The 26812-nt window shown below is 43.0% G+C and overlaps 1 pseudogene; it reads left to right on the top strand.

Annotated features, from left to right (window-relative positions):
- The first annotated feature begins 16719 nt into the window (after positions 1-16719).
- LOC133134560 (uncharacterized) lies at positions 16720-18758 on the top strand (annotated as a pseudogene).
- The last annotated feature ends 8054 nt before the right edge of the window (positions 18759-26812 follow it).

Below are 26812 nucleotides of genomic sequence, written 5' to 3'. Positions count from 1 at the left end.
GAGGAGAGTGTTGCAGGGAGAGGCCGAAGGAGTGGATTAGCGGTAGGAAGGCGGCAGACTGGGAGGCTTCTAGGTGGATGTTGAAGTCTCCAAGGAGAATCAGTGGGGTGCCATCCTCAGGGAAGGAGCTGAGAAGGGTGTCTAGCTCATCAAGGAAGTTTCCCAGGGGCCCTGGAGGACGGTAGATAACTGCAATGAAAAGGTTAGTAGGGTAGGATACTGCAACAGAATGGAATTCAAAAGTGGATATGGACAGGTCAGAGAGGGGGAGAACAGAAAATTTCCACGAGGGGGAAATTAAAAGACCAGTACCACCGCCACGGCCGGAAGGCCGGGGAGTGTGCGAGAAGGAGGATGAGAGGGCAGCGGGAGTGGCGGTGTTGTCAGGTGTGATCCAGGTCTCAGTTAGGGCAAGGAATTGTAGGGACTGGAGGGAGGCATACGCAGGGATGAAGTCAGCCTTCCGAGTGGCAGACTGGCAGTTCTATAGTCCCCCTGTGACAGCAAAGTCCTCACAGGGGGTCAGCGGGGGATAGCTGAGGTTTGAGGGGTTCCGACGCCGTGGAGGCCCACGTCACACCTGGTCAGAATGATGCACTTACTGACTAAGGACAACTTTCGCCAGTCTAATATACGCTAGCGTCGCTCTGACACGCCTATTTAAATGGCCTACAATTGCTCACAAGCAATACCAAATCAAAGCTAATCTACTGATAAATTCCACAGCTATTTAAGTTACTTAAGACGAATGTTCAATCACTCTACGGGTATGCAACCAGTAGAAGTGATTAACAGGTAATAGATAAACAACGTGGCTCAAGCCCTAACCCTTGCTGTTCAAATGAGCAATTTAAAAAAATCAACTTTACCGCGTCTAGAGGAAACCCGCAGCGATACTAAACACCTGGTCAGAATGATGCACTTACTGACTAAGGACAACTTTCGCCAGTCTAATATACGCTAGCGTCGCTCTGACACGCCTATTTAAATGGCCTACAATTGCTCACAAGCAATACCAAATCAAAGCTAATCTACTGATAAATTCCACAGCTATTTAAGTTACTTAAGACGAATGTTCAATCACTCTACGGGTATGCAACCAGTAGAAGTGATTAACAGGTAATAGATAAACAACGTGGCTCAAGCCCTAACCCTTGCTGTTCAAATGAGCAATTTAAAAAAATCAACTTTACCGCGTCTAGAGGAAACCCGCAGCGATACTAAACACCTGGTCAGAATGATGCACTTACTGACTAAGGACAACTTTCGCCAGTCTAATATACGCTAGCGTCGCTCTGACACGCCTATTTAAATGGCCTACAATTGCTCACAAGCAATACCAAATCAAAGCTAATCTACTGATAAATTCCACAGCTATTTAAGTTACTTAAGACGAATGTTCAATCACTCTACGGGTATTCAACCAGTAGAAGTGATTAACAGGTAATAGATAAACAACGTGGCTCAAGCCCTAACCCTTGCTGTTCAAATGAGCAATTTAAAAAAATCAACTTTACCGCGTCTAGAGGAAACCCGCAGCGATACTAAACACCTGGTCAGAATGATGCACTTACTGACTAAGGACAACTTTTGCCAGTCTAATATACGCTAGCGTCGCTCTGACACGCCTATTTAAATGGCCTACAATTGCTCACAAGCAATACCAAATCAAAGCTAATCTACTGATAAATTCCACAGCTATTTAAGTTACTTAAGACGAATGTTCAATCACTCTACGGGTATGCAACCAGTAGAAGTGATTAACAGGTAATAGATAAACAACGTGGCTCAAGCCCTAACCCTTGCTGTTCAAATGAGCAATTTAAAAAAATCAACTTTACCGCGTCTAGAGGAAACCCGCAGCGATACTAAACACCTGGTCAGAATGATGCACTTACTGACTAAGGACAACTTTCGCCAGTCTAATATACGCTAGCGTCGTTCTGACACGCCTATTTAAATGGCCTACAATTGCTCACAAGCAATACCAAATCAAAGCTAATCTACTGATAAATTCCACAGCTATTTAAGTTACTTAAGACAAATGTTCAATCACTCTACAGGTATGCAACCAGTAGAAGTGATTAACAGGTAATAGATAAACAACGTGGCTCAAGCCCTAACCCTTGCTGTTCAAATGAGCAATTTAAAAAAATCAACTTTACCGCGTCTAGAGGAAACCCGCAGCGATACTAAACACCTGGTCAGAATGATGCACTTACTGACTAAGGACAACTTTCGCCAGTCTAATATACGCTAGCGTCACTCTGACACGCCTATTTAAATGGCCTACAATTGCTCACAAGCAATACCAAATCAAAGCTAATCTACTGATAAATTCCACAGCTATTTAAGTTACTTAAGACGAATGTTCAATCACTCTACGGGTATGCAACCAGTAGAAGTGATTAACAGGTAATAGATAAACAACGTGGCTCAAGCCCTAACCCTTGCTGTTCAAATGAGCAATTTAAAAAAATCAACTTTACCGCGTCTAGAGGAAACCCGCAGCGATACTAAACACCTGGTCAGAATGATGCACTTACTGACTAAGGACAACTTTCGCCAGTCTAATATACGCTAGCGTCGCTCTGACACGCCTATTTAAATGGCCTACAATTGCTCACAAGCAATACCAAATCAAAGCTAATCTACTGATAAATTCCACAGCTATTTAAGTTACTTAAGACGAATGTTCAATCACTCTACGGGTATGCAACCAGTAGAAGTGATTAACAGGTAATAGATAAACAACGTGGCTCAAGCCCTAACCCTTGCTGTTCAAATGAGCAATTTAAAAAAATCAACTTTACCGCGTCTAGAGGAAACCCGCAGCGATACTAAACACCTGGTCAGAATGATGCACTTACTGACTAAGGACAACTTTCGCCAGTCTAATATACGCTAGCGTCGCTCTGACACGCCTATTTAAATGGCCTACAATTGCTCACAAGCAATACCAAATCAAAGCTAATCTACTGATAAATTCCACAGCTATTTAAGTTACTTAAGACAAATGTTCAATCACTCTACAGGTATGCAACCAGTAGAAGTGATTAACAGGTAATAGATAAACAACGTGGCTCAAGCCCTAACCCTTGCTGTTCAAATGAGCAATTTAAAAAAATCAACTTTACCGCGTCTAGAGGAAACCCGCAGCGATACTAAACACCTGGTCAGAATGATGCACTTACTGACTAAGGACAACTTTCGCCAGTCTAATATACGCTAGCGTCACTCTGACACGCCTATTTAAATGGCCTACAATTGCTCACAAGCAATACCAAATCAAAGCTAATCTACTGATAAATTCCACAGCTATTTAAGTTACTTAAGACGAATGTTCAATCACTCTACGGGTATGCAACCAGTAGAAGTGATTAACAGGTAATAGATAAACAACGTGGCTCAAGCCCTAACCCTTGCTGTTCAAATGAGCAATTTAAAGAAATCAACTTTACCGCGTCTAGAGGAAACCCGCAGCGATACTAAACACCTGGTCAGAATGATGCACTTACTGACTAAGGACAACTTTCGCCAGTCTAATATACGCTAGCGTCGCTCTGACACGCCTATTTAAATGGCCTACAATTGCTCACAAGCAATACCAAATCAAAGCTAATCTACTGATAAATTCCACAGCTATTTAAGTTACTTAAGACGAATGTTCAATCACTCTACGGGTATGCAACCAGTAGAAGTGATTAACAGGTAATAGATAAACAACGTGGCTCAAGCCCTAACCCTTGCTGTTCAAATGAGCAATTTAAAAAAATCAACTTTACCGCGTCTAGAGGAAACCCGCAGCGATACTAAACACCTGGTCAGAATGATGCACTTACTGACTAAGGACAACTTTCGCCAGTCTAATATACGCTAGCGTCGCTCTGACACGCCTATTTAAATGGCCTACAATTGCTCACAAGCAATACCAAATCAAAGCTAATCTACTGATAAATTCCACAGCTATTTAAGTTACTTAAGACGAATGTTCAATCACTCTACGGGTATGCAACCAGTAGAAGTGATTAACAGGTAATAGACAAACAACGTGGCTCAAGCCCTAACCCTTGCTGTTCAAATGAGCAATTTAAAAAAATCAACTTTACCGCGTCTAGAGGAAACCCGCAGCGATACTAAACACCTGGTCAGAATGATGCACTTACTGACTAAGGACAACTTTCGCCAGTCTAATATACGCTAGCGTCGCTCTGACACGCCTATTTAAATGGCCTACAATTGCTCACAAGCAATACCAAATCAAAGCTAATCTACTGATAAATTCCACAGCTATTTAAGTTACTTAAGACGAATGTTCAATCACTCTACGGGTATGCAACCAGTAGAAGTGATTAACAGGTAATAGATAAACAACGTGGCTCAAGCCCTAACCCTTGCTGTTCAAATGAGCAATTTTAAAAAATCAACTTTACCGCGTCTAGAGGAAACCCGCAGTGATACTAAACACCTGGTCAGAATGATGCACTTACTGACTAAGGACAACTTTCGCCAGTCTAATATACGCTAGCGTCGCTCTGACACGCCTATTTAAATGGCCTACAATTGCTCACAAGCAATACCAAATCAAAGCTAATCTACTGATAAATTCCACAGCTATTTAAGTTACTTAAGACGAATGTTCAATCACTCTACGGGTATGCAACCAGTAGAAGTGATTAACAGGTAATAGATAAACAACGTGGCTCAAGCCCTAACCCTTGCTGTTCAAATGAGCAATTTAAAAAAATCAACTTTACCGCGTCTAGAGGAAACCCGCAGCGATACTAAACACCTGGTCAGAATGATGCACTTAACACAAAAAACAGTTCAATGAACTACAAAACACAAACAACTTGGAGCATTGCTAAAAACATATATTATGTGTTTCCCTTTCCTCTATTTTTGCATCCACAAATATTTCAAGCCAAGCAGCTAAAGAAACTTTTGATCTGTTGGTTTGCTCACAATAGGTGTCATGACTGATTGTGGTGAATTTACATTAAACTGTAAATTAATGAATGTTTTACTATATTGGAAACCCAGAATAACAATTTTTACTGTGTAATGTAAAACAATATATGATAAAGAAACAAATCACAAAGCAACAGTATTCTTCCGAGGGTTTACAATATTTTGACGTTTGTTCTCACAGTGCAATATACTGTAATTCAGAAAAGAAAAATACAATACAATCAATTACTCAAAATACTTTGCAATCAATAACAAATACATACCAAAAAGCAATATTTTCACTATATACAGTAATTCGCACATATATTGTCTGCCTATCAGTATCAGAAGTCTACTGTTGGCCTGGCCCATCCATCCTGTCCTCTGCATTTGGCCATAGATTTTCATCAACATCACTCCGAATGTTATCTCTTGCTATACACCAAGGAAAACATCGTTTTGCGTGCCTTATCCAGCCCTGGATGTGTTCCACTGTTATGTCCATACACCCAGCAGCCATTGCATCTAGACGTGACATCTGTTCATGTGGGTGGTGGTCCTAAACCTTCACATATACCTTCATAAACTTCATATTGGTACCTGAGTTCCTTGAACCCCCTCAGAGTTCCTGTCAAAGGGGACAGTGTACAACTGTTTCATCCTGATCTGATGTTTCTGTAGCACTCTTGAAATGGTTGTAGTGCTTGCACTGTCAGTGTTTGGAAATATGTTCTTGTCTGCGATTATGTTGTTGCGTATTTCTCTTAGCCTGATGCTGTTGTTGACAATGACCATCCCAACTATTTTATCCTCCTGTTGACGCGTAACCATTCTTCCCCTTCCCCCTGTGTGACTGTGTGAGGTAACTGCTGGGTCCTGTAGTGAGTCAAAGACAAATGTGCTCTGATACATCTGCTTTTTCTGGAGACTTCTCAAATCACAGTACTGCTGTAATATACACATCAATTGAACTCCTTCAGTCAGAATGCTGTAAATACTGTATAGTACCTGTTGGTTTGCCTCACTATTGAAGCCACTGTGGATCTTCCCTCAGGGACAGACCATAATTTACCACATGATCAAAAAGGTGGCCCCTTTTGTGTATGTGGTAACGGGGCACAAACAACAAACACCTGGGTAGGTTGTTCACTGAAATGACAGCCAGGTGTTTCAACAGTAGATATACAGCAGCAATAGTGGAAAAATCTCTTCAGTGACAACTACATCTATATTTACCCTATATACATGCACATTTCAATGCAAGTGTGATGTATAGATGGTAACAAGGCTGCAAACAAAAAAAAAAAAATAAACTGAATAAACTTTCTGCTCAAATCAGAATGATCTGTCTTACGTATTTCAAGCTTATAGTTACATTTTTCTGCCAAAATGCAGCATATTTCCTTCCACAATGATCAGAATTTTATTGGGTTTTGAACTGAAAGTTAACTGTTTTGAACAGAGTATCTAAATGTCTGCAAAATTTGCTGTATTTGTACAAACTTTTGCTGGTAGTGAACACTGACTGTGAGAGGTATTCATGAATTTTGGAAGAAGTGGTGATTGAATGCCTTTAGTATGAAAGCAATGCAAAAATATCCACAGTTTAGTTCACATAGTCTAATGATATGGTGAATGTGTTAAGTGTTTTGAAAAAGTGGACATGGTATTGAGAAACTGATGTGTGAAAACGATTGTAAAAAACTGTAATTCCACTCAGAAGATCATAATCAGCCATACTAAAACAGGGGCTGAATGATCCATTTCTTTTAATCTCCTGTTTTCATCTTGAACAATTTCTCCAGGCTTTCCATGACTTGGTTAATGGTTAATGGGGCAACATGGCTCAGGCAGTAGGAGCAGTCGTCTGGCAGTCGGAGGGTTGCCGGTTCGATCCCATGCCCTGAGCAAGGCATCTAACCCCCAAATGCTCCTGACGAGCTGGTCGGTGCCTTGCATGGCAGCCAATCGCTGTTGGTGTGTAAGTGTGTGTATGAATGTACAGCGCATCAATTGTACAGCGCTTTGGATAAAGGCGCTATATAAATGCCGACCATTTACAGAACTGAACTTTTGTTCAGCGGCCATTAGAACAGTCTGGGCCGCGGGCCAGGAGCCACCGACCGAAGGACAGGGGGAGGCAGCGCGCCTGGGAGGGGAAGTGTTTTGTTATTTTGTTGGGCTTATTTTCTTTCTTTTTTTTTTCTTTCTTTTTTTGTGTAGTGAAGCCCAGTCAGGAGGTGTGGGCTCACTACCTTTTTTATTGCCTTATTTGTGTGTTTGTGTGTTTGTTTGTTGTGTGTGTGTGTGCGGGAGTGTGTTTGTGTGTGTGTGTGTGTGTGTGTGTGTGCGCGGGAGTGTGTGTGGGAGTGTGTGTGTGTGTGTGAGTGTGTGTGTGTGTGAGTGTGAGTGTGAGTGTGACTGTGAGTGTGTGTGTGTGTGAGTGTGTGTGTGAGTGTGTGTGAGGGCTCTGTGCTTAAGACTGTTTGTGTGTCTGTGTGTTTGAGTGTGTGTGTGTGTGTGTGTGTGTGTGTATGTGTGTGTGTGTGCGGGAGTGTGTTTGTGTGTGTGTGTGTGCGCGGGAGTGTGTTTGTGTGTGTGTGTGAGTGTGTGTGTGCGGGAGTGTGTGTGTGTGCAGGAGTGTGAGGTGGGAGTGCGTGTGAGACCCCGCCTGAGTTTGGAGATTCCAGTGAGAGGGTAGAGTCCCCCAGTTAGAGGGTAGAGGTCCCCCAGTGAGAGGGTAGAGGTCCCCCAGTTAGAGGGTAGAGTCCCCCAGTGAGAGGGTAGAGTCCCCCAGTGAGAGGGTAGAGTCCCCCAGTGAGAGGGTAGAGTCCCCCAGTTAGAGGGTAGAGGTCCCCCAGTGAGAGGGTAGAGTCCCCCAGTGAGAGGGTACAGGTCCCCCAGTTAGAGGGTAGAGTCCCCCAGTGAGAGGGTAGAGGTCCCCCAGTTAGAGGGTAGAGGTCCCCCAGTTAGAGGGTAGAGGTCCCCCAGTGAGAGGGTAGAGTCCCCCAGTTAGAGGGTAGAGGTCCCCCCCTTCTGGGTGGGGCTGTGGCGCAGGGGTGGCTTGAGTGGGACACTTGTGGTTTAAACTTTTGGGCGTGTGCACGTGTGAGGGGTAACCCTCAGTGGCTTTGTGTGTTGTGCTGAGTGTGTGTGCTCCTGCCTGCGTGGGGCTCTGTGGGGGAGGGGGGGTGCTTAGTAGGGGGGACTTGGGGGGAGTAGGTAGGGCGGGGGTGGTGCGAAGTTGTGGCGTGCTCTGTTTTTTTACAAATCAATGAAATAAAAATGTTGCCTTTTGCTTGCTTTGTCCTGAGCTCCTTGTGGTGGGAGGATTTTGTACAGAGAATAATAGGACCGTGGAATCAGCTGGTGCTTTTCCCGCTCCTGACAGTTCCTTGTCCGTTCCTTGTGATTTTATTATTTTGGCCCATTCCCTGTCTCATTAGTTCAGAGATCACAGTGCTGATATTTGTATCTTTTCAAATGACTGATAGTGGACACCAATAATTCACAGAGCTGCAGTACTTCATTTATAACCATCCTGTTATGTTCAAATATCAGTTGCATCAGTTATGTCAGTTTGGATCTGCTTTGGTTTATCGACCACCTAGTCAGTCGTCTACAACTATAGTTTTGTGCGTTGTTTGGATCACATTAATAATACTACTTGTTGAACTAATAAAGTACATTCTGCAGTATCTAACTGATTAGTTTGATTATCTGTTTTAGCATGCATGCACATTTTAATTTTTTCATGAAAGAAAGCTTCATTATTAGTCAATGGCACAATATGAAAAAATGAAATGAACATGAACAGTTTTATTCTTACTGCACACACTGCCAGATCTGTCTGTCAGATTTGGCACATTTTTATTATTGAGCCGCGTGACTGTATGGATGGATGGATGGGGGGACTTGTGGGTTTGCAGAAAGTGATCGATTCACACTGCACATGAAAGACTGTGAGAGTCGGTGTGTGTAACTTGCAGACATAGCAGGTTATTCTGGTTATGCACGCTTTCTCAGAAGGGCAGGTGTGGCACCTGTTCTGTTTACTTCCTGGTGCTGCAGCTTCAGGTGGGATTCTGGGTGGAGCAGGACCACATTCCTGCATTGGTGTGATTCAGAGTGAATGCAGAGGGTGGGGCTCTTGGAAAGTCTTGTTCTCTGTGTGTGTGTGTGTGTGTGTGTGTGTGTAAGTGGAAAGTGTGTTTTCCTCCATACACCGAGGAAAACATCTCTTTGCGTGCCTTATCCAGCCCTGGATGTGTTCCACTGTTATGTCCATACACCCATCAGCCATTGCATCTAGAAGTGACATCTGGTCATGTGGGTGGTGGTTATAAACCTTTACATATACCTTCATAAACTTCATATTGGTACTTGAGTTCCTTGAACCCTCAGAGCTCCTGTCAAAGGTGTAGGGCATTTTACACGAGTGTGCCTCTCTGCAGACCCCCAAAAGGAAACAGACTGTGTGGACCATGTTGACACAGGGTCAGCAAGGTCTGATGAAAAGACAGTGCTCGTACGCATTTTTTGCGTATAGCCATTCATATTACAACTTGTAATTCTTGTAACACATTGTCATTCTATTTCTGCAATGCACATTGTTTAGTAACTTGTATTGATTTGAACCTGCATCCTCTTGGCTCGCACCACTGCACACTTAGCAGTTTAGAGTCCTAACAGACAGACAACCTAGGATACCTGCACCCCATAGTCACTCGCCTATACACCAGTGCCGTCACAAGATACATACATACAAGTGTATCATTGTAGGCTATACAGGCCACAGGCACGTCCGTGTCTATACAAATAGATAGCGATCATATAGAGCCAAACCATTGGCGGACATTTGCAGTTCCTTTTGTTGAACTGTTAGAACAGTGGAGCAGTTGAACTTATCTTTTCGAGTCAGATAAACGAGAACAAAATAAAATGAACCCTGTTCCAGTAGCATTGGTCAGACTACACGCGTTTCCTTCGCCTCTCAGATACTTTTTTTGGGTGTATTTGGGGGGTCTCTTACAAAGGGGACAGTATACAACTGTTTCATCCTGGTCTGATGTATTTCATGTGGTTGTAGTGCTTACACTGTCAATGTTTGGAAATATGTTGTTGTCTGCGATTATATTGTTGCGTATTTCTCTTAGCCTGATGCTTTTGTTGGCAATGACCATCCCAACTATTGTATCCTCCTGTTGAGGCGTAAATATTCTTCCCCTTCCCCCTGTGTGACTGTGTGAGGTAACCACTGGGTCCTGTAGTGAGCCAAAGACAAATGTAGACTGATACATCTGCTTTTTCTGGAGACTTCTCAAATCACAATACTACTGTAATATATACATCAATTTCTGTCACTCACTCACGCTTCCCTAATTGTTTCAATTTCCCTTGTCTTCTTACTAATCTACTAACGCTAGATCAGGATTGGGTAATACTAACATTCTAACCATGTGTTCATGTTTATCTTACGTTTCTTGTGCATGTCATTTACTAATTTACTAACACTAGGGCAGGATAGGTTTATTACTAACGATTACAAATTATCTCGTTATCTCCTCCACACCTGATTTCTATTCGCATGCTGCTCTCAAGCTAATTGTCTGCACCTGTCTACACCTGCATATAAGCTCAGTTTCATGTCATGTCTTTGTGAAATTGTTGTCTCTTGTTTGTCAGTGCACAGTTAAGTGGATTTGTCAAGCTATTGCCTACCCGTTAAGAGCCAAGCCTGTTTATTGGCCATTGTTATTGACTTCTGTTTTGTTGACCATTGCCTGCCTGTACCACGACTTTGCCTGCTGTCTTTGTGCTTCTGCCCCGCGGAGCAGACTTTGGTCTTGACTCTTGCGCCGTCATCGACCCTGAGCCTGCCTACCGTCCGCCTGTACTTCTGCCCCGCTGACAGCTTTCCTGGTTCCTGGACTTTTTTCATGGTGTACCAATTAAAAGACTGCCTTCTCCCTCGGTACTGTACTTTGGTTTTGGCTGGATTTCACATGTATGGACTTTGCTTGTGTTTTGATTACGGTCACTGGACATTCCCTGAATAAAGCCCTGAGGGGACTTCATTACATCCCTTTTGTCTGAGTCGTGCATTTTGGGTCCAACCCCCCACGCACCCGTCTCATAAAGTCCACACTAAATGTTACATTGGAACTAGTTGCTTGTTACAACTCATACTCATAGCTATCTTAGCTAAGTAAGGGGTCACTTATTGTGCTCCTAGTTTATACGGCACTGAATTTCTCCTCCAAACAAGTTTATCCGTCTTTCAAATCGATGCGCTATGTCAACGGCTATTTCAGGAAGGACTTTACACCAAGTAGGGAGCAGGTGGACACTTTAAGTCATACCACTATATAAATGTAGCATACCACTATATGGACTCAGTTGTTTGCTTGCCTGCTGGCCGCTCTTAATATCACAAGATCTTTGGATAAAACTGGGAACAATTCACAAAATGATGAAGAAGTGCAAGCCCACCGGTGTCCAAAATACAGAAAAACTTTTATTTTTCTTCCTTTTTTTTTTTTTACATTTAAACATCACATAAGAGCAGTAATACATCCTGGGAAACACATAAAATGAAGACGCAATTTCGGCACCTGTGGTTGTCAGAAAATAAGTGATCACTAAATCAAAAACATTGAAACATGAGTGGAAATGTACTGACATTAAAGTAAATCATTTTCCCATATGTTTGAACATAAAATATTGACCATTATACATGTTGTGTAGCCTCTGGGAATGTGTCTGATGTATGTGAAGCCTGTGGAAATGCGTCTGATCTTGCAATAACGAAAATGAAAAGAAAGTTTTAGGATTTTGAAAATTTTTAAACAAATGAAAGTTACTTCAAAGAAGTTCAGCACAGTCCACAATCACCTGACCTCAACCCCAGTGAATATTTATGGGGGCACTTCAAGACTGACAAAAGCCAAGCATTCAGTAACATCACAAGGTGCTCTTTGGAACATTGTCAGGCTGGAATAACATGCATCCTGTGGAGTCTGTGCCAGCTCCAGAGCACATTGCCATTAAAGCAAAAGGGGGGCATACCAAATACTAAGAAATTCAGAAATTCATGTACATTTTTCAAAGATTTAACTTTTCACTCCAATTGTTATGCTGGTAATATAAGTTGGAAGGAAAATGTTTGTATTAAATTAGAAAATAATGCAAAAAATAGAAGCATTTTCACTGGTGGTCTCAGACTTTTAGACCCCACTGCATGTGATAAATCTGGAGCTCACTATGTGTACCCTGTGGGAATGTGTCATGGGTGTACATCTCAATCAATAAAACTGAATTTCATTTAATGTCTGCTCGTCATCGATGGCTGAAGCTTTCTGGTGGAGTTCCTGCAGGCTAAGGATGGCAGCTTTGACTTGTGGATCACTGAGGAGCTCATATCTTCTATCTCCCTGCATTTGAAGCATGAGTTCAATGATCTCTCCCAGTATGTTCACCACAGGGGGCAGGCAGATGACTTGCGGCGTGTGGGTCTTAGAGACGCTCACTCTTCCAGCCAGCGTGCTTAACATGTTGATGCCCCTCCTGAGTATCTCCTGCATTGGGTGATGTTGGTGCGCTGAGTGTGGGTTGTAGCCACGCTCGCTCTTCCAGCCCAGGTCCTTAACATGTTGGCGCCGCTCCAGAATATCTCCTTCACTCGGGTGATGTTGGTGCGCTGAGTGTGGGTCGTAGCCACGCTCGCTCTTGCAGCCAGCGTGCTTAACATGTTGGCGCCGCTCCAGAATATCTCCTTCACTTGGGTGATGTTGGTGCGCTGAGTGTAGGTTGTAGCCACGCTCGCTCTTCCAGCCCAGGTCCTTAACATGTTGATGCCGCTCCAGAATATCTCCTTCACTTGGGTGATGTTGGTGCGCTGAGTGTAGGTTGTAGCCACGCTCGCTCTTCCAGCCCAGGTCCTTAACATGTTGATGCCGCTCCAGAATATCTCCTTCACTTGGGTGATGTTGGTGCGCTGAGTGTGGGTTGTAGCCACGCTCGCTCTTGCAGCCCAGGTCCTTAACATGTTGGCGCCGCTCCAGAGTATCTCCTGCATTGGGTTGATGTTGGTGCGCTGAGTGTGGGTTGTAGCCACGCTCACTCTTGCAGCCAGAGTGTTTAACATGTTGGCGCCGCTCCAGAGTATCTCCTGCATTGGGTTGATGTTGGTGCGCTGAGTGAGGGTCGTAGCCACGCTCGCTCTACCAGCCAGGGTGCTTAACATGTAGAGGGCGTTCCTGAGTTTCTCCTGCGCTCGGGCGATGTTGGTGCGCTGTGTATAAACCTGCGCTAGGCTCTGCTTAATCTGCTCTATGGTCCTGCTGCACTGTGCAATCTCATCCTTCTTTTTTGTACATTGGCTTTTTTTGTTCCAACTTATAATAATAATTATTAACTTCTCTTTCAGAGTTTTCCACTTCTTCCTCTGCTGTACGTATTGCTGATTTGGCATTCTCCAACTGTACCTGAGAGACCACAGCAATGATGGCACCTGCAAAGACAAGGTTGTTTTTAACCACCAGAGGTGTACAGGGTTTTACAATTCTACCCAGGCAGTTCCATTCCGATTATCCTCTTTGTTACATACCATCAATATAAAAAACCTAGGACTAATGCACACATGAATCATGGTAGATGGTAGATCATTATATTGGATGGGAGCACAACAGTAAAATGTTCTTAGGACGGCTGTTCTCCGTAGGTTGCTATGGCACTTGCCACTGAAGTTTTTTACCATTATATTCCACCCCATTCCAAGTCGGATGTGACACAACAAAAACGCAAAAAAAAACAAAAAACTAATAGTCACTTAATTTGGGTAGTTTAGATTTAATCATGTAACTAACTGACTAACATTATCTCCTAGTTTTCCACGCTGTTCTATAACTCTGTCTTTCTATGCTATCACTGATTACTTGCTTAGTTTCAGCAAAGTATTCGCACCTGTCTCTCCGTATCTCTACATCTCCTGATTCTGTGCAATTGTCTACTCCCTAGTCCGGTGCCGTTTGTATGATATGTGTGTCTTTGTGAATCCAGTCCTCGTTATTGTAATATTACCCTTTCATGTGTCTCACCTGATGTTTATTTGTTAGACCACCCTCACTCCCTAGTCTGTCTGTATTTATACCTGTTCTTTTCAGTTGCATGGTGCTAGTTCATTGTTTCCTGTTTTCTGAGTCCTGAGCCCTTTATCCCTTTACCCCTATTCCAGCCCCCTTTTTCTAGCCCCCTTGTTTTAGCCCCCCTGTTCTAGCCCCCTTGTTCTAGCCCCCTTGTTCTACCCCCCCTGTTCTAGCCCCCTTGTTCCCAAGCTCTTGCCGTTGTGGCATTCTGTCTTGTTGTTTTGTTGATTTTTGCTTCTGGATTCCTGTGTATGACCCCTGCCTGCTTCCCTAGACTCTTCTCTTGTTTTGTGGACTCTGTACCTCTGCCCTGCTTCTGGACTGCCTACCTGGTTTTGAACTCTTGCCTGTTTGGACTATGCTCTGTCTGCCCCTTATCCACCTGCTCATTAAACCACCCCTGAGTCAGCTTCTGGTTCCTCTGTCTCCCCTGCCGTGACAAATACTGCCTCTTCAGGGCAGTAATCACTGTAATACTGCCCTGAAGATGGCTCCCAGCCAAATGTATGCATGTTATGCAGGTGTGTTATCAGAAATACATTCCATTTTATAATAAATACTTCCACCGTTCTGTAGTAGTGTCTGAAATTTCTAATCAGAAATCTCCCTCACACAACAATGGTGCACATGCTTAACGAGACAGAAATATAATTGGTCGAGTTTGTGGTGTTGAAGAGGGAAATTCCGGAGCCGCGGTGGTGCAACAGACTAAGATGCCAAAAATCCAAGTTTGGCCGGCTCACTGCTCCAGAGGGAGCGTCTCGGCAGGGTTAGCGGATCACTGTGCACAACAGCACCCCGGCCGCCTCGGAATCACGGTCACGAGCACGAGACGAGACGGCTTGAAGAGACCCGTGTTCTTCTCGGATCGCCATAGGGTGTGGGCAGTGTATCCCCCAGCTAACACTCATTGGATCAGATAGGGCAACCAAATTTGTAGAAAAGGGGAAAATCTTAAATAAATGTATTTAAAAAAAGGGAAATTCCACAGTAACTGAAACTGGCATTGTAAAAATGCACTTCATTTTCATACAGTATCTCACCAGGGATGGTTCCGATGATGGGGATGAACATTATTCCGATTGCAGCATCCCGCACGGCCTCAGTCTGCCTCTGCTTTCTTTCAAGGTCTTCAAGAATTCCCCGAGCAGAATCCCGGGCTCTCCGAGCATCATCTAGAGACTTTCTGAACGTCTCCATGCAGTCAGCTATGCTTTGGCTTTCTGTTTCCAAGTTTTCCAGTTCTTTCACTTTATTTATCTGCTCACGGTCCAGCTCTCCTTTCCTGGCGGTCAGACTCTCTGTGAGTGCATCCACCTGCGACAGCTGACTGGACGCAGCAGATTCAGCCCGTTCTAGGCTCCATTTGGCCTGAACAATAGCTTGCTGCAGCGCTAGTGTCTTTGACTCATCATAGGCCAGCAGAATGGTTGCAACGGTTTCGAAATGCTCAATTCCATTTTTGAGCTGTGGGATAACAGCCCTGATGAAATTCTGCTCTTGCTGTTGTGCATCCTGCATTGTCTCTGTGGATGAAAAGCACATTCAAATGAGAAATTACAGCACCTTTTATAAATGCAGTGAGCTCCTTTTTTTTTCCTGTGCTACACAATAATAGATTTGTAATCGCGTAAAGCCGGGTATATAAATTATTACTGAGCACACATGCTCCTTTGCAGGCTAACGTGCATGGCTTTGTTTTTTTGTTTTTGTTTTGTTTTTTAAATTACTCTTGAACGATATTGGATGTTAGATTTTCACGCGATTTGTACAGTGTAAAAGGAAAACTGCGCAGTTTCCCGAATAGAAATACTAAAAACACATTATTTCAGTCCAAAGGGATCACAAAGTTACCAACAATATGTTGGATAACCACCAAAATAGGCGAGAAAAGAACAGAAAAAGGGAACCAAACTCCCCGGCGATCCGCCAACAGAAAAACTGACCTGAGCTATACTGGTCCAGGAAAAACAAAACAAGATATTTTAGTGGCAGTCTCAAACGGGCTAAACTTTATGCGCCGAACTCTGCCACTCACTCTTCAAAACAGAAGCAGAACCCAGAAACAAAAATAGGGAAGGTTCTCAGGAACTCACCAACCCAAAGGAAAACAAACTAGGTCCCTAAACTTCTCTATTTCTAATTTCTAATTTCTAAATGAATGCTTCACAAGATTAAAAGCAATTCAGTCTTTGAAACTCTCTGTCTGTCTGTCTGTCTGTCTGTCTGTCTGTCTACCTTAATACCTCTATACCAGCACTGTGTACCTGTCAAACTGAAACACCAAAGCTCAGAGCAGTGCCAGGAAGAGACTTAAATAGCTCTCCAAGCAGCTGACTGCAATCGGCTGCTGAACTGAGCTGCCAAGCCCTCTAGACATCTAGAGCGGTAAATACTGACATTTCCAGCAGTAGACAGTGAAAACCATGACAGATACAGCTATAAAGCTGTATAGTTGGCCATGCACCCAGCAACCCCATTTCATAAACTAAATTTTTTTCACAAACAAGCTTTATACATACAACCTCTGGTTAAGTCACAATGTGGTGGCCACACATGCACAAGCATTGTATTAACAGGTCGGTAACAAACTGTTTTATGTTTCTCTAGGAAGGAAAAAACTATGGAAACCTCAATTGTTAAAGTGACAAAAGGTCTCACTAAAGCAGCAGACTGCCGAGACGACACCAAACTCCTGATGCAGCCGTATGCCAACTTGGAGGAGTACCTGACACCAGCACCAATGTCCATAGCCATTTTGGGAGAGCTGGTCTTCATCTCCTCAAATACAGATTTTTCTATTCGTAAAGGGGGCCCAGACGGTGGTTTCAAATATGCCAAATACCCTGACTCATTCCGTGCCTGCCTCATGCAAGTGTGCAATTCTGGGTGGCGTGCATTCAATGAGGCACACAAGAATATGGACCAGATTCGTCTCTACACCAACAGTGTACCAAACTACATCAAGATGGCAGTGAAGATACTTCTCCAGGATGATGACAACCTTGTGCAGGCCATGCTCCCAGACCAGCTGGATAACATTAAGAACATAGCTGATGACTGCCTGCAACTGGCTGAGTCAACAGAGGAAAGGTTCACTGACGTCATTGAACTCATCCATGAGCTCCTTGAAAGTTGCACCAGTGCAAAACAGGTGTATGGGGCTGAATTGGAGGAAGTCAGAAAGAAGATTGACGAATCAGAACTAAGGCAAGCAGCTTCAGAGGAGGCCAACAAACGTGCCGACCTGGCCTTCAAGAACATGAGCAAGCAGCTGGAGGAGGCACAGGAGAGCTTCAAAACATCAATGGCCTCAATGCCAGATGGCTGGACAATTATGGGAATGGATTTTGCAGGAGCAATGGCTGACAGTGTCACATCAGTTTTTTCCGGGATTGCATCCATAATTACTGCGCCAGTGGCACTTCCTAAAAAGATATATAATGATATTGGGAAGACAATATCTTCGCAACTACTGCAAACAGAAAATGATCAAATCTCAGAAAACAATATTTATTCCAAATCAAATTATATCATGTCCTTAGTGGGCAGGCTTGATGGTTGTTTTGATGAAGGCGAAATCTATTGGTCTGAAATAGTTGATGACAAAACTAAGGTACCAAATACCAATTGGTTAAAGGACCAATTTCTGGAAATCAAAAAATCAATAAAAGAGGAAAGGCAATGCGGTGCAAAAAAAAAGGCTTCGGCATTGTGCACCTTGGCCATCACTATCTGCTGTAAACTGGAAGAACAAGCACCTAAAGCAGAGCGCAATGATGCCAAAACAGCAGAGATTATAGGGCTGATGAAAACTCTGAGGAAAGATGCGATGGTTTTTGATACCAAGAGCAAATCTGCGACGAATACCTCAGCATTCCCTGTAACACTACCACAAATATCTCAAACTCGAGAAAATAGTTCAGGCTCCAAGTCTGCAGGCCAGATGGCCTCAGATAATGCCCGCTTTCGAATAGAGCAGAGCAGAGCCCAGCTTGACAAAGTGAGGGACGTATATGAGAAGTGTGCTGACAACATGGAGAAAAACAGGAAAGAGATGACTGAAATTCTTGTCACCATGAGAAACTGTAAAGTCAAAGAGATAGGCTTCTCCGAAACCATAAAAATTCTGTCTGAGGGTCTTCAAGCGATGGGAAAGGTGAAGGAGCAGTGGCAGAAGCTGGTGCGCTTCTTCCAGATGGTTTCCAACCTCATGAAAACCAGCCTGACCAAGTCCCTGGAAGATTTCGCTAAAACAGGTGAGAAGGCATCCAACACAACATTGAAATACTCTTCTATGCGTCCAACATCGCCAGCCTGGTTAATATGATCGCAGGGACATACACTGAGGTGTCTGACAAGTATCTGATGGATCCAGTGAGCAGATTGAGCAAACTCATGTGTTTGGAGGTCGGAAACACAGAATTCGACAGTGAGCGATTACAATTTGCAGATTCCTGTGAGGTAGCTGAAAAAGGAATAAGAAATCTTGTGATGAAAAATAAAGATGACTTTGAAAGGAAGACCATGCAAAGGCTGGAGAAAATCGAGAGTGGGCTGATGGCTGTGCTACCTCCAGAATCAGAAGAGAAGAAAAGGGAAATTCAGGAGGCAGTTGAAATCGCATCCAAGGAAGATGAGGATGAAGATCAATACGCTTGAAGGTGCCAAGGCAACCTGAACATTTTTGAAGAGCAGCAAGCAAATAATATATCCACATGTCTTGACTCCTGATTTGGACATAGTCCTAATTCAACAGACAAATTACAGTTCTTAAATACAAATTGTGTATGATGTTTAAATCATGTCATCTTTTTGCCATGTCCCAGTTAGTTTGTGGTGTGCCAAATAAGAATAGAACAGTTTAAGGCATCACCTTAATGATTAAGTTTATTATTAGGAAAATTCTGCACCATGGATCAGATACTTTTCATTTTAGTAATTCATTACTTTTAGTAATTCTGGCTTCTGCTGTAGTTTGTGAATGTTTATGCCCTATTCTTCTCCCTCACAGACAACTCATAATGGTTAAGCACATATAAAGCCCCAGCCAAGTTCAGTGGAATAGAATAAGTGTGGGTTTACTCAATACAATTCTGCACATAAACTACATTCACCTTTTTTGAAATAGGTTTCAAAATTAGTTTAGCCTCTCTGCACTTTGTGCAACTGATGTGTTTCAAAAGACATGTATTTCAAAAAACATTTATTAATTGTATAAATGGCACTATCACATCAATAATAAATGCTTAATTTGATTTGAACTTAATGGACAGTCCTTTATTTTTTGTTCACTGCCTTGAACTGAGTTTCCCAAAGACAGTATATTCATCCCACCACTAGATGGCAAAGAATTAAATTGCATCATATACTTTATTGGCTTGACCTTATGTCCCAGTTAGCTAAAAGTTTTAGCTAAAAATTATGCATGCATCCAATTTCATTACCTGCACCGGAAAGGTTTTTCATACTTTTGTTAATGAAAGGGGTTTAAAACTGAAAGCTTGAATCTTCTAGTAAAGCAGGATTTACATCAGGACTCAGCGGACTGGAGTCAGTGCCCATGGTGGAGTCAGAGGCAGTGTGCCAGTCCAGGACTCAACACTCACTGGGGCAGGAGCGTCATGAGTCAGTCATATTTGCTCAAAACAAATATTTCCTCAAAGCAGAAATGTACCCATAATGCAACACATGAAGAACTTCAGAGACTGATTCATCTGAACATGGTAAAACGAAGACGACCATGTTCACTGGAAGTATGTTCACACAAAGCCTCATATATATATGGTCTCACACAGTGTGCAACTGGAGTCAGGTTTTCCCACAAGTGGATTCTGAAGATTCATTTGGATTCCTCATGTCTGAAAAATGATCTGGATGAACTCTAATAATCCTAAATCCAGATTTATGTAAATTTATGTATCTTCACATGCCAGAAATGTGGGTGTCATCTTTGATTCTGACCTCTGATATAATATATAATACATGCACATAAACTATGTTGTCAAATGGAGCTTCTTGCAGCTCAGAAAAATCACAAAAATTCAATAGTTTCTCTCCTTTCATGAAACAAGATCCAGTATCCAGTCTGAAGACTTATTACGAAGACGTAGCCTGCGCTGTTAATGTATTGCTATGTTCTGCGTTGTTAGTTGTGCCGTTAGCCCGCTAGCTATTTTATCATCGATGGTGACATATTCGGCAGCTAGCGGTTTTTATATGCAAATTATACGTAATTTTAGAAATCATGCTCTTGCAGATCGTGACTCAAGCTTGTCCGGTATGTCTGCTGCTTCGATTCGCACATTAAGAGTTGGGAGATGTAACCTATTCTGAAAATGTAGTTCAGGTACGGGGACTTCCGGTTGAGCAATGTAGTGGAAGGACGCGTGGTCCACCAAATAATATTCTCGCTAAATAAATAAATAAATAACATAACAAAAAAACACAACCACTCCCCGGCCAAGTCAAGATACTACATACCTTTGCTACTTTCCCCCAAAAATTATAGCTATATACAGGAGGGTGGGGACGGGTAACCACTTCACACTTGGTGCAAGAAACTCTGTGAAGTTGTTTCTGCACGGTGTGTGACAGATTAAATTCTGATGAGTCTATAAACTTGAACATGGTTAGAACTCTTAATGTCCTAATGAGCTATTATCCTAATGTCCTATTATCCTAATCCCCCGGAGGGGATAAGTTTTGTAAGGGGGATAGAAGAGGTCCTGGGTTCGAATCCCGGTCGGTCGGGGCCTCTCTGTGGAGTTTGCATGTTCTCCCCGTGTTCGCGTGGGTTTCCTCCCACAGTCCAAGGACATGCAGGTTAGGCTGATTGGAGAGTCTAAATTGCCTGTGGGTATGAGTGTTTGAGTGAATGGTGTGTGTACCCTGCGATGGACTGGTGACCATTGTAGCGGACTGCCTTAAGACAAAATGGCCCCGCTTATAACGGAAGGGACTGGCGGAGAACCAGGCGCGACTAAGGATGGTACCTTTTTAGCGGTCACGCTAACGTTGTCGCCACAAAATCCCGGGAGATAAGGGAACAGGGAGAAAACAATACAGAGGGAGACTTCTCCCGGAACAGGAAGGGGAACAGAAAATAACCCAGAGACAAACTCTGACCAAATCAGACGGTAAGCCCAAAACGGCTATAAGAAAATAAAAGTGACCCTTTAAAAACGGGGTGAACAACCCAACCAAAACAAGTGCTAGTGACGAGCACTGAAACCCCAGACCAGGGACTGTAGGGGAAAATTTGCAGAACAAAAGATCTCCCTCCTAAAAGCATAGTAAAACAATCACAAGTCAAAATCACCTCTATCAAAATCACTAAGACTCCACCTTAGTGAGCAGGCTGGTTCCTCCAAAACTCTCGACGATGTGTGCTAAAAGTGTATCAATATATCCATATTAAAGTATGATATGTACTGTTACGACTGTAAATAATGTGTTAATTTTGTACGGTGATCTCTCCTCCTATAGCCTGTTGGGTGTGTGAGAGAGAGAGAGTTAACAGGTGGAGAGGAGCGGCAGCTGGATTCCTGTGATTGGAGTACCTGAAGAGACTGCTGGCTGCTGATTGGTCCAGGAGACTGCTTCCACCTATTTAAGTAGCAGCTGACAGCCACTTCCTGCCCTTACCTCTGTTCCCACACAAGACCTGTGTGTTTCTGTAAAAAGTGGTTTCGCAGCTGACCTTTGTCAACTCAGTATGCAAGGTTGTAATGTTGGCAGTTGCAGCCCAATGTGAGTTGAGAACCCTTTTTCCTTTGTTTACAGTTTTCTCCTGTTTTGGTGTTAGGAGTTAGGTCAGAGGCCTGTTTTTTGTTTGACTTTCATTTTATGTTTATAGGGAAGTTTTAGGGCTAAGGTTCTAAGTACATTTTTGTTTGTTGTGTTGGGGTTGCTCAACTGGGAAAACTGAAGATAAATGGCTGCTTGTTTAATTATAAATCGGTTTAATGGTCTTACCTGGGAACAGTAGAGTTGGGGCCACACCACATGCTATGCCCAGGTTACCCTAGGCCTGGGACATAACATAAATTGGGGGCTCGTCCGTTCGTAGTTTTTTCCCATTGTCATTGTGTCAAGTGAGTTTTGTCATTTTCTCTACATGCCTGGTTGTCAGTTTTGTCTTTTTGTGGTGGTGGCAACATGTCATTTCAATTACTGGAGTTTTCCATTGATCCAACTGCAGAAATGTAGGAAAAAGGATTTAACCTTGGTTGCTCATTTCTATGATGTGCAAGTGCCCACACCAATTAAGAAGCAGGAGTTAAAAGAGCTTCTGATTGCAAAGCTGTGTGAAAGGGGTTTGTTTAAGCCTGCTCCCACAGGGGGAGATGAGGCTGGTGAGCCAACAGGTATTCCTGCCCCACTCCAAGAAAGTCCTCCGAGTAAACCTGCCATGACAACAGAGGAACTGCCATTAACTCTGCGTATCAGGGAGGTGGAGGTGAGAACAGGAGTTGGAGGTGGAAGCCATGTTGTTAAAGGTAAAGGCTCTGGAGTTAGAGCACGGAGCCGCTACAGCTGCCAGTCCTGTAACCTCTCAGGCCACCGTTCATACACCCCATGACGGCTTTGATGTGAGTAGGCACATTGCGCTAGTCCCACCGTTCAGAGAGTCTGAGGTAGATTCATATTTCAATGCATTTGAACGTATAGCTGCTACTCTACATTGGCCAAAGAGTGTGTGGCCTCTGCTACTGCAGTGTAAATTGGTGGGAAAAGCTCAGGAGGTGTGTACCTCTCTGACAATTGAAGACAGTTTAAATTATGATATCGTGAAAGCCACTGTCCTCCGTGCTTACGAGCCAGTGCCCGAAGCATACAGGCAAAAATTTAGAAATTGTAAAAAAACTGTCAACCAGACCAATGTAGAGTTTGTGAGGGAGAAATGTGCGCTTTTTGACAAGTGGTGCAAGGCCAGTAAGGTGAACAATGCAGACGATCTGCGTGAGCTCCTTTTTGATGGAAGAATTTAAGAATCAGCTTCCTGAAAAAATAGAAATTTATCTAAATGAACAAAAAGTCACATCCCTTACTGACGCTGCTGTCCTGGCAGATGAGTTCACGTTAACGCACAAGACTGTTTTTTTCTCCCCCAGTTCGTCGTGACCCAGTTTTTGCTGACCGGAAAGTAAAATCCCCCAAAAGTTTTCACCGTAACCCCACTGCTGCCGCCGCCGCGGGAACGCGTGAGTGTTTTTACCGTAACCCCACTGCTGCCGTCGCCGCGGGAACGCGTGAGTGTTTTTACTGCCATGAGCAGGGCCACCTCATCGCTGCTTGTCCAGTTCTTAAAAGAAAAGAGCAGTTCAAAAATGTCAACTTCGTCTCCAATCGGTTTCATTCAAACCAAACCGCACTCCACGGAGAGAGTGAATTTGACAGAACCGGTAAAAGACGAAATTGATGAGGTTTTCTGACCATTTGTTTCGCAAGGCTTTGTTTCTCTGGCGGGTGAGGAAAAGCCAGTCCCTATCACTATCCTGCGGGATACAGGCGCAAAACAATCACTAATTCGTGACGGCGTCCTTCCTTTTTCAGCCCAGTCCTACTGTGGCTCAGATGTTTTGGCGTGGGGAGTTAAATAAGCGTTGTGCGTGCGCCTTTGCATTTTGTTCAGTTGTCATCTCGATTCGTGTCAGGGAAATTCCAAGTTGCTGTGCGGCCTCAGTTACCGATAGCCGGTATTGATCTTCTCCTCGGAAATGATTTGGCTGGCGGAAAAGTTTTTCCCTCTCCCGAGGTAGTTGACCATCCGATTGTGGATGTGTGTGCCTCTGATTCCGCCATCTCGAACTGTGTAGTCAAGGACAGTGGGCAGAGTAAGATATGCCTGTACAGCTGGTTTCTCCGGGACTCTCGATGAATTATGCCAGAAGTGTATCTATATGCAAGTGACTTATAATCAATATATCACATGTACGCTGTTTGTTATCAAATCAAATGAACCTACACAAGGACAGGGGAAATGTAGCGATAGGCTATTGTTGTCACCCACCGGTGAGATTCCAGATAACATCTCCTATGATGTGCCAATGCGTTCCTCCAGCCCAAAATAATCGCGATAGGTTTAGCAAACTAGCTAGCTCAGTAACATAAATACAGATACATTTCATAAAAATACATTAAAGAAAAATGGCTACCGAAGTACTAATATGTATACAAAATTCTATTAAACGGCTGCCTTGCTGACATCACTGTGGGAAGGAATGTGCCAAATGTGAAACCATTTTCTTTTTACCTGTTGCATAGTGCGTGACAGGCTACTTGAGAGAGTTTACAACAGCTAGGCTATTTTGCCAGGCTTCAGTCTTCCACAGCTCTGACAATTCACTGCTTACACTACGGAAATAAAATACACCGATCAGCCACCCACCTGCTTAAACCAGTTTTTCATTATTAAAAATGCTTTAAATGCTATAGCTAGCCTACACTTGCCTATAAACACTTAATATTTCATGATATGATGTGCGTACTTATATATGCAGATAATCATAAGTGAATTGCTTTCAAAAGTTTAATTTTTTAATGAAAATGGAAGTATTGTAAGTGTATTGGGAGGGCGGTTGTGTGTGCACTGTTTTGTTATTTAAATATTTTGGTCCGTACTGGTGTTCACGATGACGTGTATGCTCCAGGGCCTGTAGAATTTGGTAGTTTGTACTGTAACTGTGATGTTTGGTAGTGTGTGCTGTAACTGTGTGATGTTTGGTAGTGTGTGCTGTTACTCTGATGTTTGGTAGTGTGTGCTGTAACTGTGATGTTTGGTAGTTTGTGCTGTAACTGTGCGATGTTTGGTAGTGTGTGCTGTAACTGTGCGATGTTTGGTAGTGTGTGCTGTAACTGTGTGATGTTTGGTAGTGTGTGCTGTAACTGTGTGATGTTTGGTAGTTTGTGCTGTAACTGTGTGATGTTTGGTAGTTTGTGCTGTAACTGTGATGTTTGGTAGTTTGTGCTGTAACTGTGTGATGTTTGGTAGTTTGTGCTGTAACTGTGTGATGTTTGGTAGTTTGTGCTGTAACTGTGATGTTTGGTAGTGTGTGCTGTAACTGTGTGATGTTTGGTAGTTTGTGCTGTAACTGTGATGTTTGGTAGTGTGTGCTGTAACTGTGTGATGTTTGGTAGTTTGTGCTGTAACTGTGTGATGTTTGGTAGTGTGGTTCTGCAGTGACAGTGGCTACAATCTGCACTCTGCCTGGACAACTTAAGCAAGGTAAGCATGGCAAGCCAGTTTGCAACGATGCCCCACAGATCAATTTACAGCTCATTACTTGGCTAGCTACCATTATCCCAGCTTGCTAAATTAATCAAAGCACAGGCAATTAATTGAAGTTCAGCTACATAGCCTGTTACTTAAAAGAAAATGACAGTCAACTTCTAATTTAGGTTTATTTTGCTGTAGTGCTAAATTTCTCGCAATATGCAAAGTGTCTTCCTTTTATTTTGGAGGCTCACTCATCTTTATTGATGCTCTAACTCTTGATGGCAGCAGCAGGATGAATTTAGAAGTCTACAAAAACATTATGTCTGCCAACTTGCAGAGAAATGCATCCAAACTAATTGGGAGGAACTACATCATGTGTCGTGTCTAGGGAACAAATTTGTTGAAAAACAACTTCACGAGGGAAAAGACACCACGGCAGCAAGCTCTTCAGGAAAATCTGACTTTATTAGCTCAAGTGCACAAAGCCGGATCAATTCTGCAGAACTGAACCTCGATTGTTGGTTTCACAGCCAGCTGGTCTCTGTGGTGCTTCAGTGCAAAGGCCCACGCGATATTGTTTCGCTTTGTGAGCTGTTCTTAGAAATCTTTTGACATGTTGTTCCATAAACTATCCTTGAAAATGACAGTCTTGTGTAAGGGTAATTTTCTTAATTGATTCTTAATTGACAATGTGTGTTCACATAAAGACAATCACATGATTACAAATAACATTTTAGTGATAATCCTTATTACTATTAGACCATTTTCTGAATTAAGTGCTTACTAGGAGTCTTTCTCTGTCTCTCTCCAGCAGACAGACAGCCTTTGACCTTAATGTCTCTGCTTCTCAGCTAGCACATTCCAGTCTTACAGCAAGGTAAACGAGGGGTATTCAGAAGACAAAATACTGATAAATGTTCGTGGCCAGCTTCATGTCTTTTTGTTTTGGTAAAGACCCCTTCAGGAAAAGTGTGTATAAGAGTCTTACTATGTCTGGTAAGCTTTCTGACTTTCTGTCATTTCTTTGCAAATAAATACGAAAGTTAAACTCACGTATAGCTATTGTTGTTTTTTACTGGATCTGTTTCATCAGACAATGCTCACCTGTGATATCTTATTTGTGCCTTTTTCCCCGCACAAATGCAAGACGCCCTGCCCTGTAAGCCGTTCAAGACGACCTGCCCCGCAAACTATTTTGGCAAAGACAGCTTACAAAGCAAGAAGATCTGCCCCGCAAACTGCTTTCTTTACAGAGGAATCATAAAAGATGAATTTATGTAAAACATGGTGCTATTCTATATTTTCCATTTTTCCTTTTAAGCATACACATTATTGTATTCAATTCAGGTTACATATGATTCACTGGGTACTTCTAGCACAAATTAACAGTATCAGTTTGAAAATATATAGGCATACTTGATCATACTTTAATATTTGATTAATGTTCTCTTCTAAGTGAGTAAGTGTGGTTTTTCAGCCTGACGCATTCTTTTGC

This window comes from Conger conger, chromosome 8 (genome assembly GCF_963514075.1).
Source record: "Conger conger chromosome 8, fConCon1.1, whole genome shotgun sequence".
Classification (NCBI taxonomy): Eukaryota; Metazoa; Chordata; class Actinopteri; order Anguilliformes; family Congridae; genus Conger; species Conger conger.
The sequence above is the reverse complement of the archived record's forward strand: the minus strand, read 5'-3'. Positions and strand labels throughout refer to the sequence as shown.